This window comes from Suncus etruscus, chromosome 2, assembly GCF_024139225.1.
Source record: "Suncus etruscus isolate mSunEtr1 chromosome 2, mSunEtr1.pri.cur, whole genome shotgun sequence".
Lineage (NCBI taxonomy): Eukaryota > Metazoa > Chordata > Mammalia > Eulipotyphla > Soricidae > Suncus > Suncus etruscus.
In genome coordinates this window covers 122,201,018-122,211,921 of record NC_064849.1, presented here as the reverse complement: position 1 = coordinate 122,211,921, position 10,904 = coordinate 122,201,018, and the positions used below count along the sequence as shown (strand labels likewise).

Here is a 10,904-nt window from a genome sequence, read left to right as displayed (position 1 = left end):
AGGTGGAGATACCAAAAGGTGGTGTAACTCTCAAGACCCCAAAATAATTCTGAGTCCCAGTCTAAATGAAAGAAAAGAAAAGGACTTATATAATATTCTAATTTTAAGTTAGTAAGGCATTAAAGAGAAATAATACTTTATATTACCAACTTTTTTTATTTTAGCTTTTAGAGATTTTTATTTATTTATTTTATTGACACCACTGTGATTTACAAAAGTTTTCATAGTTGTATTTCAGACATACAATGAATCAGGGCCAATCACACCACCAGTGTCCAACTCCTTCCACCAATTTTACACAAGTGCAACCTATACCACCTTCCCTTCCCACCCTCCACTTCCTCCAAGGCTGCCAGTATGGTAGGCCCATTTTAAGTTTAGATTGGTAGAGTTTGGGTATCTTGATTCCATGTTGTTGCCTTTGGCTTGGATATTTTGTTCTGTCCTCTTTGAAAAATACCAATGCACCTGAGACTGTCTGTCCCCATAGCCTCCATCTTTTCATATTTGTGTTTATTTTCCTCCACTCAGTTTCTTTTCTTATCTCTATACTTTGGGGCATATAAGTGATATCATTTTGTAGCTATCCTTATTCTTCTGGCTTCCTTAATTTAACATAGTATCATCCAGTTCTATCCATTTAGCTGCAAATTACATGATTGTATCATTCCATAAAGCTATGCATTATTCCATTGCATAGATGTACTGCATCTTTATGATCCACTTGTCTATTTTTGGACATCTAGGTTGATTCCAAGTCTTGGATATTGTACTGAGTGCTATATGCTGCCTGGTCCTAGCCTTTTGCAAAACAGTATGGAAAGTTCTCAGTAAACTCAACATTGAGTTGCCATATGACCCAGAAATCCCTCTTTTGGGTATCTATCCCCCAGGACAGAGAAAATTCATCCAAAAGGATGTATGCATACCATTGTTCATTGCAGCACTCAGTACTTTTTATATATATATACAAAACTGTATACAATTTTTTATGTATACAAAAGCCATGAATTTTTATGTATACAAACCTTAAATAGATTGGATGAGGCTAATTCACACTGAAGACAGCAATCTGCTTTACTCATTCTACTGATACAGTTGTTATAACTGCATCTTCTAAAAAAATGAACCTTTTACCAAATATCTGGGCACTCTGTGGCCAGGACAGTTGTGAAACAAAATTAATCAGATCACTTTAATACTTATTTCTACCCTAATTTTTTGAAAGTTTAATAATTGTTTATAATTAGTTAAAGAAGCTGAAACATGTACATTCTTATTCAGTATTGTGGTGCTGGGTAAAAATGTAAAAGAATGCGAAAAATGTCTTTTAAACAAATTTTAAAACTTAAAGAAAAATTTCCAATATGTGGTTAAGTACTCTATGCAAACTCTAATCTCACAAATTTTCTTTAATAGATATTATCAAAATTGTACTTGAGATATATTTTTATAAACATTGGGAAACACAGATTTCCAATATGTTTTCATGATCTCTGAAGATAATAATTTTGAAGAGCAAAGAAAAATTTCTACACTATTTGTAAGTTATTTCTATTTATTATTATTTAATACATTATTTTGTATATTTATCATTATTAATTTTGGTTAAAAGTAATTTTTGAGATATCAAGATTATTTTTACAATTAAAATTCAACAAAATGAACATTTTGTTTGTTCACTTAGATTATTTTGACACCACGAGTCCATATTCATACTTCGGAAAAGATTGACCTATGTTTTAGTGGCTAGTATTTCATATGGAATGAAAAAATGTATGGTTGTTGGAGTTAGTCTTGTAACTTAAGAGTAACATTAAATTATTTTGCTTTTAGTTTCTGAGAAATTTGAAATATAGTAACCTAACTCCAAATATTTTAAACACATGATCTTTTGAAATCTTACACATTGTATTTGTCATGTGCCTGGCATTCTTCAGCCCTAAAATGGAGAGTGCTTAATAGGTATTCCCATCCTATTATTAATCTGCCCTTGGAAACACAATTTCTTATTCTGTGTCTGGCCTTCTACATATCATTATGCAGTCCTTCAACCTCACTTGATATAATTTGTCATTAGCCTGAGAGAGACTGTCGGCTCAGCTGTGAGCCTGATGTATGATTGCCTTTCCACATTTCCCCCCTAGATTTTATTCTTCTGTACTTCTAAACTTGTATACATATTTCATTGAGAACATAAAAGAAAAATAACTTCTGGGATAATGAGCTTGGAAATTAATAATCTCCCTTAATAAGCTTGCTTTCTTGTTACTGCCCTTTAATAAATATATCTTCACTGTGGGGAAGGGAAACCAATATAAAGGCCATCAAGGGCTTTCTCATTACTCAAAATCTGGATTGAAGATGGGAATTTAAGTTAGTTTTAATAAGTATTGTAAATGTGTTATTACCCATGTATTTTATCAGTAAGATATATGTAATAAACATATTAAGTTTTACCTCTCTTCTTCCTATGTAAAAGATAAGTAGCCTTGAATCAATATAGCAGCTTGTTTTGTTTTGTTATTTCAATATCTTAGATAAAGCCTAACTATTGTCCTCTGAAATAGAGACAGAAATTCATTAAAATAGCAAGAAATTTACAGTATTTGAAGTTGGACTAGTTAAGTTATAAGTACAATCAATTAAACTTGTGCTGATCAAAGTGGTGGCCATTAGCCTTTTGTGGCTACTTACATTTAAATGCATTTTTTAATTTAAATAAATACAAAAGTTTCTCTCTTTAACCAAATATCAAGAATACAGTAGTTACATGTAGGTTTTGCCACTATTATTAATTCAAGCAATATAGAATACTATACTAATATAGAAGTTCTACTAGAATACTATACTAATATAGAAGTTCTACTAGAATTCATTTGATTGTCAGTCTACTTGCAGAGAATAAAAGAAAGTAAATGCGTTTACATAAAATATTGACATTATTTTCTTCAACATTCTTTTTTGTTGTTGTTTTCATGTCACACCTGGATGTATTCAGGACTTCTGGCTTTGCACTCAGTGATCACTCCTGGCAGTGCCCAGAGGACCATATGTCAGGATCAAACCCAAGTCGGTTACATACAAGGCACTATCCACTTTGCTTTCTTTCTGGTCCCTGTGATAGATATCTTAAGGGTTAATATGTTATTTTAAATCAACAATTGTGTAAGTAATTTTCCTTTTACTTGATTATTTTTGGACTCATCCTAGAAGGATGCTCAGTGATTCTGTGACCTGGATCACTTCTGGTGGTGCTGAGGGTAACATTTGCAATGTAAAGTTGGTCACATGCAAAAAAACATCCTAAACTATATAGTACCTCTCCCACCTAGGTGATTGTTCTCACTTTTAATATCTAAACTGTAATACATTTATAAATTACTGCCTAAAAATCCTGCAACAAACACATATGAAAATAATTTTCCACATTGAAAAACAGAATTAATTGCTTTGCCGTTAAAGGGAAATTTAATTATTTTTTTGGTTAAAGGTAATTTTTGAGATATCAAGAGTATTTTTACAATTAAAATAAAAAATGAAATTGTTTGTGCTTTTAAATTTCTATCCAAGGATATTAATTTTTCAGCTCGTGATTTTCATGATGCAATGCACACTACCCTTCACCTCCCAAATCATTATAGACCCATTCTCCCCTGGCAATTCCAAATAACTGCCTTCTAATTTCTCACCAGACATTTAACCTTCAACTTTTACAATAATATTTGGAATATCTGTGATTGAGATTGTAAAATGTTACTAAAAGAGGTTAGTTTTAGTTTTGTATTCATTACTAAAGGTGTTGCATTAAAGTCACATAGCATTGTTAAGTTATTTATTTCTTCATTTTTTGGTATAGGGCACACTCAGTGTTGCTCAAGTCTTACTCCTGGCTCTGTACTCCGGGATCAATCCTAGTAGTCTCAGGGCACCACGTTGGATGCTGGGAATCAAACTCAGATTCATCAAGTTCAAGGCAAAAGCTCTACCTACTATGCTATGATCTGTTACCTATTATTATATTCACAAGTCTCTTTTCAGCTTCTTCACAACTTTTAACTTTTATCCCTACTTTCATCTTTTAACCCTATTTTCATCTTTGAGAATACCCTTAGGGATGAACTTCTTTATGCTGTTTAGAAAGAGTTTAGAAACTATTTCTGACCAGATTCTTTTCCAGAAATGTCTCTGAAAGTTAATTCTGGGCCTATGGATGGCATGGATCCTAGTTTGGCTTTGAGTGACCGCTCAACTCATAAGCTAAATTCTTGTAGGGAAAAAATTATCTTGAATTTTCCTCGCTTATCTCCTCTGGTATCGAAAAAGAAACATTGCCTCAGGACTTAACGCAAAGACAAAGGCATCAGAGAGTTTCAGTTCACTGCATTTTGTTTTTTTTTTTTTTGTTTTTTGTTTTTTGGGTCACACCTGGCAAAGCTCAGGGGTTACTCCTGGCTCTAAGCTCAGAAATCGCCCCTGGCAGGCTCGTGGGACCATATGGGATGCCAGGATTCAAACCACCGTCCTTCTGCATGTAAGCCAAACGCCTTATACCTCCATGCTATCTCTCCGGCCGCCAGTTCACTGCCTTTTGTTTGTTTTGTTTTGTGGCCATTCCAGGTGGGCTCTCATGGGGTTACTCCTGGATTTTTACTCAAGAAATTGCTCCTAATTGGGTTGGGGACCATGTGGGATGCCGAGGTTTCATAAAGCTTGTAGCATGAAAAGCAAACACCCTACCGGCTGTGCTTTCGCTCTGGCCCCTCAGTTCACTGCATTTAAGGAAAACTTTCCTTCCACAAATAGGGGCTGTACTGAAGAGATCTATGCTCAATCTCACTGTCAACCTCAATAACAGAATTGGGGAAAGAATTAGAAATATTAACACTATGTTCCTCCCAGGAAAAATAGCCATCTAAATGAGAAATGAAGAAAAATAACCTTTTATTTTTTGTTCATAACATTCTGGAGTGTATTCTTTTTTCATCCAGTGCAGGTAAGCAGTGCACAGCAAAGCTGTTAATTAAAATATAACAGAGTTTTGCCTATCTTACTGAGTTTTTATAGACAACCTTGAAAAGATGCTTTGTCACTTGCTCTTTGTCCCTTTGTGACTTAGGTGTTAAATTCTTTTTTTTTTAAATTTAAATACTGTAATTACAATGTTTTTCATGATTTAGTTTCAGTATTGCAATGTACACTACCCTTCACCCATGTACATTTTCCCCACCAATTTCCCCAGTTTCCATCCTACCTGCCTGGGTTTATATTCTCTCTCTCTCTCTCTCTCTCTCTCTCTCTCTCTCTCTCTCTCTCTCTCTCTCTCTCTCTCTCTCTTCTCTCCTTTCAATATCATTGTCATGATACTTGTTAATGTAATTACTTCTCTAACTGTGCTTTCCTGTTGCAGCCTGGCTCCTGCTTCCTCCCTTTGTGCTTATGTCTGTGAACTGGCCACACTAATGGCCTTGACCAGGCCAGACTAATAACTGATTTCCACAATTCCCAGTTGCAGTACCAATTCAGGACAACACTTACTCCTTTCTCTGGGAATATTGAGTGCATAGTCATTGCTTCCCATTCAGCCACTGTCTCTGCCACCATTGTTTTTTCCCCCCAGCAATCACTCTTGGTGCTTGACATTAAATCTAATGATCTTGGCTTTGCCTCTTTACTAGTTGTCTGGTGTCATTTCCGGGTTCAGAAGTTTTGGGAATTCCATGCGAGGCTAGGGTTTCTCTGGAATAGTTGATCTAGGCGTCTTCAGATTCCTCTGTATTGCTCCCTTACTGCTACTGCTGTCTCTCCCCCATTTTTTCAAATTTCTTTTTTTAAAACAAGATTTACCAGTTTATTGAGGGTTTAGTTTAGTAGAATTCCTCCTGCTATCAGTTGGAATGTAATCTTAATAGTCTTGAAAGAAGTCTCTTATTGCACATCTAGAAAAAGTAAACAAGAGGGGCCAGATCTGTATACAGTGGATAGGGAACTTGGCTTGCAAATCAGGTTCAACCCCAGATATTTTATATAATCCCCCAAGCCATCCAGAAGTGATCCCTGAATGTAGAGCCAGTAGTAAGCCCCGAGCACAGATGAGTGTGCTTCCTCCCTGATCCTTCCATGTTTCCTTAAAAAAGCAGAAAGAAGAGTAGATGTCATGGAAATTGCAGTGTTTTAAGAAGCAAGGAGTGATTCACTATTTTAATACTCCCAAAAGATCTAGTAAGACTAGGATTGAAAATATACATTATGTTAGTGACACTAGAGGTGAAAGTAGGTTAGAAGTAGAAAACAGAGGTGAAAGAATGATTTTTTATATGTGTAAATGGGGAAGAAAAAGACAGGGAAGATGAAATTTTTGTATTTGTGATACAGAAGTTCCAACCCAGTGTCTCACAAATGGAGGCTAAGTGCTCCACAAATGAATTACATTTCCAGCCAAGAAGTTTTTAAAAGTTGTATGGCAGAGAAAGAACAAGAATTCTTCTATTAAAATTTACATTTTTCCATAGAAACATTTTTGTAAGTTTCTATAGATATGATTTCAGACTTGGAAGGTAATTTGATAGATAGACTGAATACTCCCAATTTAAAGTCTCAATCTAATATTTACATTTAAAAGAGTTGAGATATCAAGTCTAATTATTTCAGTTCACTATTAGAGAATGTTTGTTTTGAAGAGTTGCAAATTTTTCTAGTGATTTTATTATATAAATGTACACCAATAAAAAAAAATCTTCCATTTAGGATGTTATTTTAATTAATTTATTTATTTATTTAGTTTATGTTATTGATTACAAAAGAGTATTCTAATAATATGCAAAAGAATGGAGGAAAGAAAACATTTTTGGTAAATATTAAAAGAAAATATAAGGCTATATAATAAAAATTCAATGAAGTCAAAACGATCTTTTTTGAAAAGTAAAAGTCCTATATTAACAAACCATTATGAAGATGTATAATAAATTGAGAAGAAACCCTAAAAATACTCACAATAGGAAAGGGTATATAATTGCAGATACAGCAAGAATAAAAACTTCTAGAATAATAAGACTACTGTTGAAACTCACTAAGTAATGAATATTAGGTATACTTAAAATATTTTAAAATGTAACTTATTACAATAAATGCAAGAAAAAATAAAACCAACAAATGAGTGAGTTGAACTTTGTTAGTTTTGACTTTTATACACTATATCACAGAGTGCATAGCTTATAAGCAACAGAAACTATGCTACACTGGAAGCTGCATTACTAAAATCAGGCACCACTATAATCATATGAGACCCCCATTTTCACAAAAGTCTTCATATATTCTTATTTAGAAATGCAAGTGCATGACTCAGAATCCTTAATAAAAACAATAATCATCATCAAAGAAACCATTCTCTAATGCCATTACTCCTTGTATTTCAATGTATGAAATTTTGGAGAGTGAAAGGATGGGGAGGTGAAAAATTTCATAAATTAAAGTAAAATATTTCCACAAAAACATTAGTCTGAGAAGGTTTTTAGGTAAATATTATACAAATGACTGGTTTTCAGGGGCCGAAGTGATATCAGAGGTAGGGGATTTGCCTTGCACCTGGCCAACCCGGGATGGGCCTGAGTTCAATACCAGCACCCAATATGGTCCCCTGAGCCTGCCAGTAGCGATTTCTGAGCCCAGAGCCTGAAATAACCCCTGAGCGCTGCCAAGTGTGGCCCAAGAAGCACCAAACAACCAAATAAAAAAATAAATGGCTTTTAAAATTCTTACTTATGCTGGAGGTTGTGATTGAAGTGCTAGACCGCATGCCTACCTTTGGCAAAGCTGTGAGTTTGATCACTGGTGCTGCATTGACCTCAGAAATACTGTATATTGTCCTGGTGACTTCTAACCACCTCCAGTAGTGGTTTCTATTAAAACATTATGGGGGGCAAAGTTGGCAGTGCTCAGAGCTTACTCATGCCTCTGCACTCAGTAATCATTACTCTCTGGCCTGTGGGACCAGATTAGGTGCTGAGGTTCAAACCAAGGCTAGGTATGTGCAAGGCAGAAACCCTACCTGTTGTACTATCATTCAAACCCCTCTATTAAAAAGTTAATTAAAATTAATACTTTTAATTTAATTTTAAAGGTGATATACTTCCCTCATTCAGTCACATTTTGTTATGATAGTTCTCAGTGTAATTATTTCTGTGATTGCACTAAACGATCCCTGTGGTGAGCTTCATGTCAGCAGCTGGACCCTCCAGTCCTTTTCTATTTTGTCTCTGAGAATCATTACATTGTCTTTTGAGAATCATTTTTCTCAAAACCCATAGATGAGTGAGACCATTCTGTGTTTATCTCTCTCCCTCTGACTTATTTCACTCAGCATAATAGATTCCATATACATCCATGTATAGGACAATTTCATGACTTCATCTCTTCTGATGGCTGCATAATATTCCATTGTGTATATGTACCATAGTTTCTTTAGCCATTCATCTATTGAGGGGCATCTAGGCTGTTTCTAGAGTCTGGCTATTGTAAACAATGCTGCAATGAATATAGTGTAAGAAAGGGATATTTGTATTGTATTTTTGTATTCCTAGGATATATCCCTAGGAGTGGTATAGCTGGATCATAAGGGAGCTCAACTTCCAACTTTTGGAGGAATCTCCACATTGCTTTCCACAAAGGTTGGACTAGACGGCATTCCCACCAGCAGTGAATAAGAGTTCCTTTCTCTCCACATCCCTGCCAGCACTGCTTGTTCTCACTCTTTCTGATGTGTGCCAATCTCTGTGGCGTGAGATGGTACCTCATAGTTGTTTTGATTTGTATCTCCCTGATTAGTGATGTGGAGCAATTTTCATGTACCTTTTAGCCATTTTTATTTATTTTTTGTCAGTGTCTGTTCATTTCTTCTCCCCATTTTTTGATGGGGTAGATTTTTTTTCTTTTAAAGTTCTGTCAGTGCCTTGTATATTTTGGATATTAACCCCTTATCTGATGGGTATTAGGTGAATAGTTTCTCCCACTCAGAGGATGACTCTTGTATTCTGGGCACTATTTCCTTTAAGGTGCAGAAGCTTTTCGGCTTAATATAGTCCTATCTATTTATTTCTGCTTTCACTCATTTGGAAAGTACTGTTGCCTCTTTAAAGATACCTTTAGTCTCAATGTCATGGAGTGTTTGACCTACATGTTGTTCTATATACTTTATAGTTTCAGGTCTGATATCTAGGTCTTTAATCCATTTAAATTTTACCTTTGTACATGATGTTAACTGGAGGTCTAAGTTTGCTTTTTTACAAGTGGCTAGCCAGTTGTGCCAACACCACTTATTGAAGAGGCCTTCCCTGTTCCATTTAGGATTTCTTGCACCTTTATCAAAAATTAGGTGATGGTATATCTGGGAACATTCTCAGAGTACTCAAGCCTGTTCCACTGATCTGTGGTCTGTCTTTATTCCAATGCCATGCTGTTTTGATAACTATTGCTTTGTAATACAGTTTAAAGTTGGGGTAAGTAATACCTCCTATATCGTTTAGAAATAATTACATAGAGAACTATCATAACAAAATGTGACTGAATGAGGGAAGTAGAAAGCCTGTCTAGAATACAGGCCTGTGTGGGGTGGGGAGGAAGGACACTTGGGATAGGGATATTGGTCATGGGACTGTTGCACTGGTAAGGGATTTTATATATATATATACATATATATATATGAATATTATATATAATATAGTATATATATTAAAAATAAAAAAAAGAGAAGAAAAGATAAGGCCTCCCAATTCTTACCAGGTTGTGTTCTTTACACTGACTATATAGAAAGAGGAGGTACAGTAAATGCACCCCATATACACCTCAACTCAGGCCCTTTGCCTGGTCTGTATTGTAAATTGGGGGACAAAATAAAATAAAAGTGATATAACCTTAATACCAAAAAAGAAAATAAAAGAAAAGTATACACTAATTTTATGAATATTATTATACAAATATAGAAATACTAGGAAAATTATTAAACTGAGACCAGCAATAATTTAAATACCTAATATATTGATTCCAAGTTGTACATTTTTTTATTCAAGCAATGTAAAATTCAGTATTGGACAATCTATTGATTTGATTACCTACCTGAGGGGAAAAAAACTATATGGTTACTTCAATAAATTAAGAAAGAACCTTGATTAAAGTATATTATGATTAGTGATTTTAAACATTTCTAGCAAAAATGGCAATGGAGTCTTTTTAAATGAATGAGATATTTACAAAAACATAAGCCAGATATTTTATTTGTCAAAGATTAGGACATTTTAATAAAGACAGACACTCCTCCCACATGAGTTTTAATTTTATGTCATGTTGACTCCTTTGAATTTCAGTATTACCAGGGTAAAAAAAAATAAAAGAGGTAAAGATGATTAAAGAAGAATTAAAATAATTTTAGAAGATAATATAATTATTTAATTATAAAACATTAAAGAATCCTTCCAAAAATCTAACAAAAACTGCTAAATATGAGATCAATATGCAGAAGTCAATAGATAGTAGTTTCAAATGTTATAATGGACTTTATTTAGCCTTCCTTTATAATAGCAAGAATATAACCTTTGAATAAATATACTAAAAAGTGATAGAATTTATTATTAAGACTGCTGAGATACTGAAAAAATAAAAGAAAGACCAAATACAAATAATTTTTATAGAAAAGAACTGTTGATATGCCTTTTTTTTACATATTTATTGGTTCAGTGCAATCTTAGAAATATCCCACTTTCCACTACAATATGATCCTAACATTTATATTTATGTAAATATTCTAATCAGTAGCAAAGTTAGCCCTACAAAAGTAGTACTTGGCAATAGTGTGAATAGAGACTTTAAAATAATGGGCTTAAATCTAAGCTATTTAATATGTAATGGCAAAG

The 10,904-nt window shown here is 34.0% G+C and overlaps 1 non-coding gene across 1 annotated transcript; it reads left to right on the top strand.

Moving 5' to 3' along the window:
* The first annotated feature begins 9,757 nt into the window (after positions 1-9,757).
* LOC126002609 (small nucleolar RNA SNORA51) lies at positions 9,758-9,888 on the top strand. The gene has a single exon (XR_007493293.1). It is a non-coding gene; the product is annotated as a small nucleolar RNA SNORA51 (small nucleolar RNA).
* Positions 9,889-10,904: the final 1,016 nt, after the last annotated feature.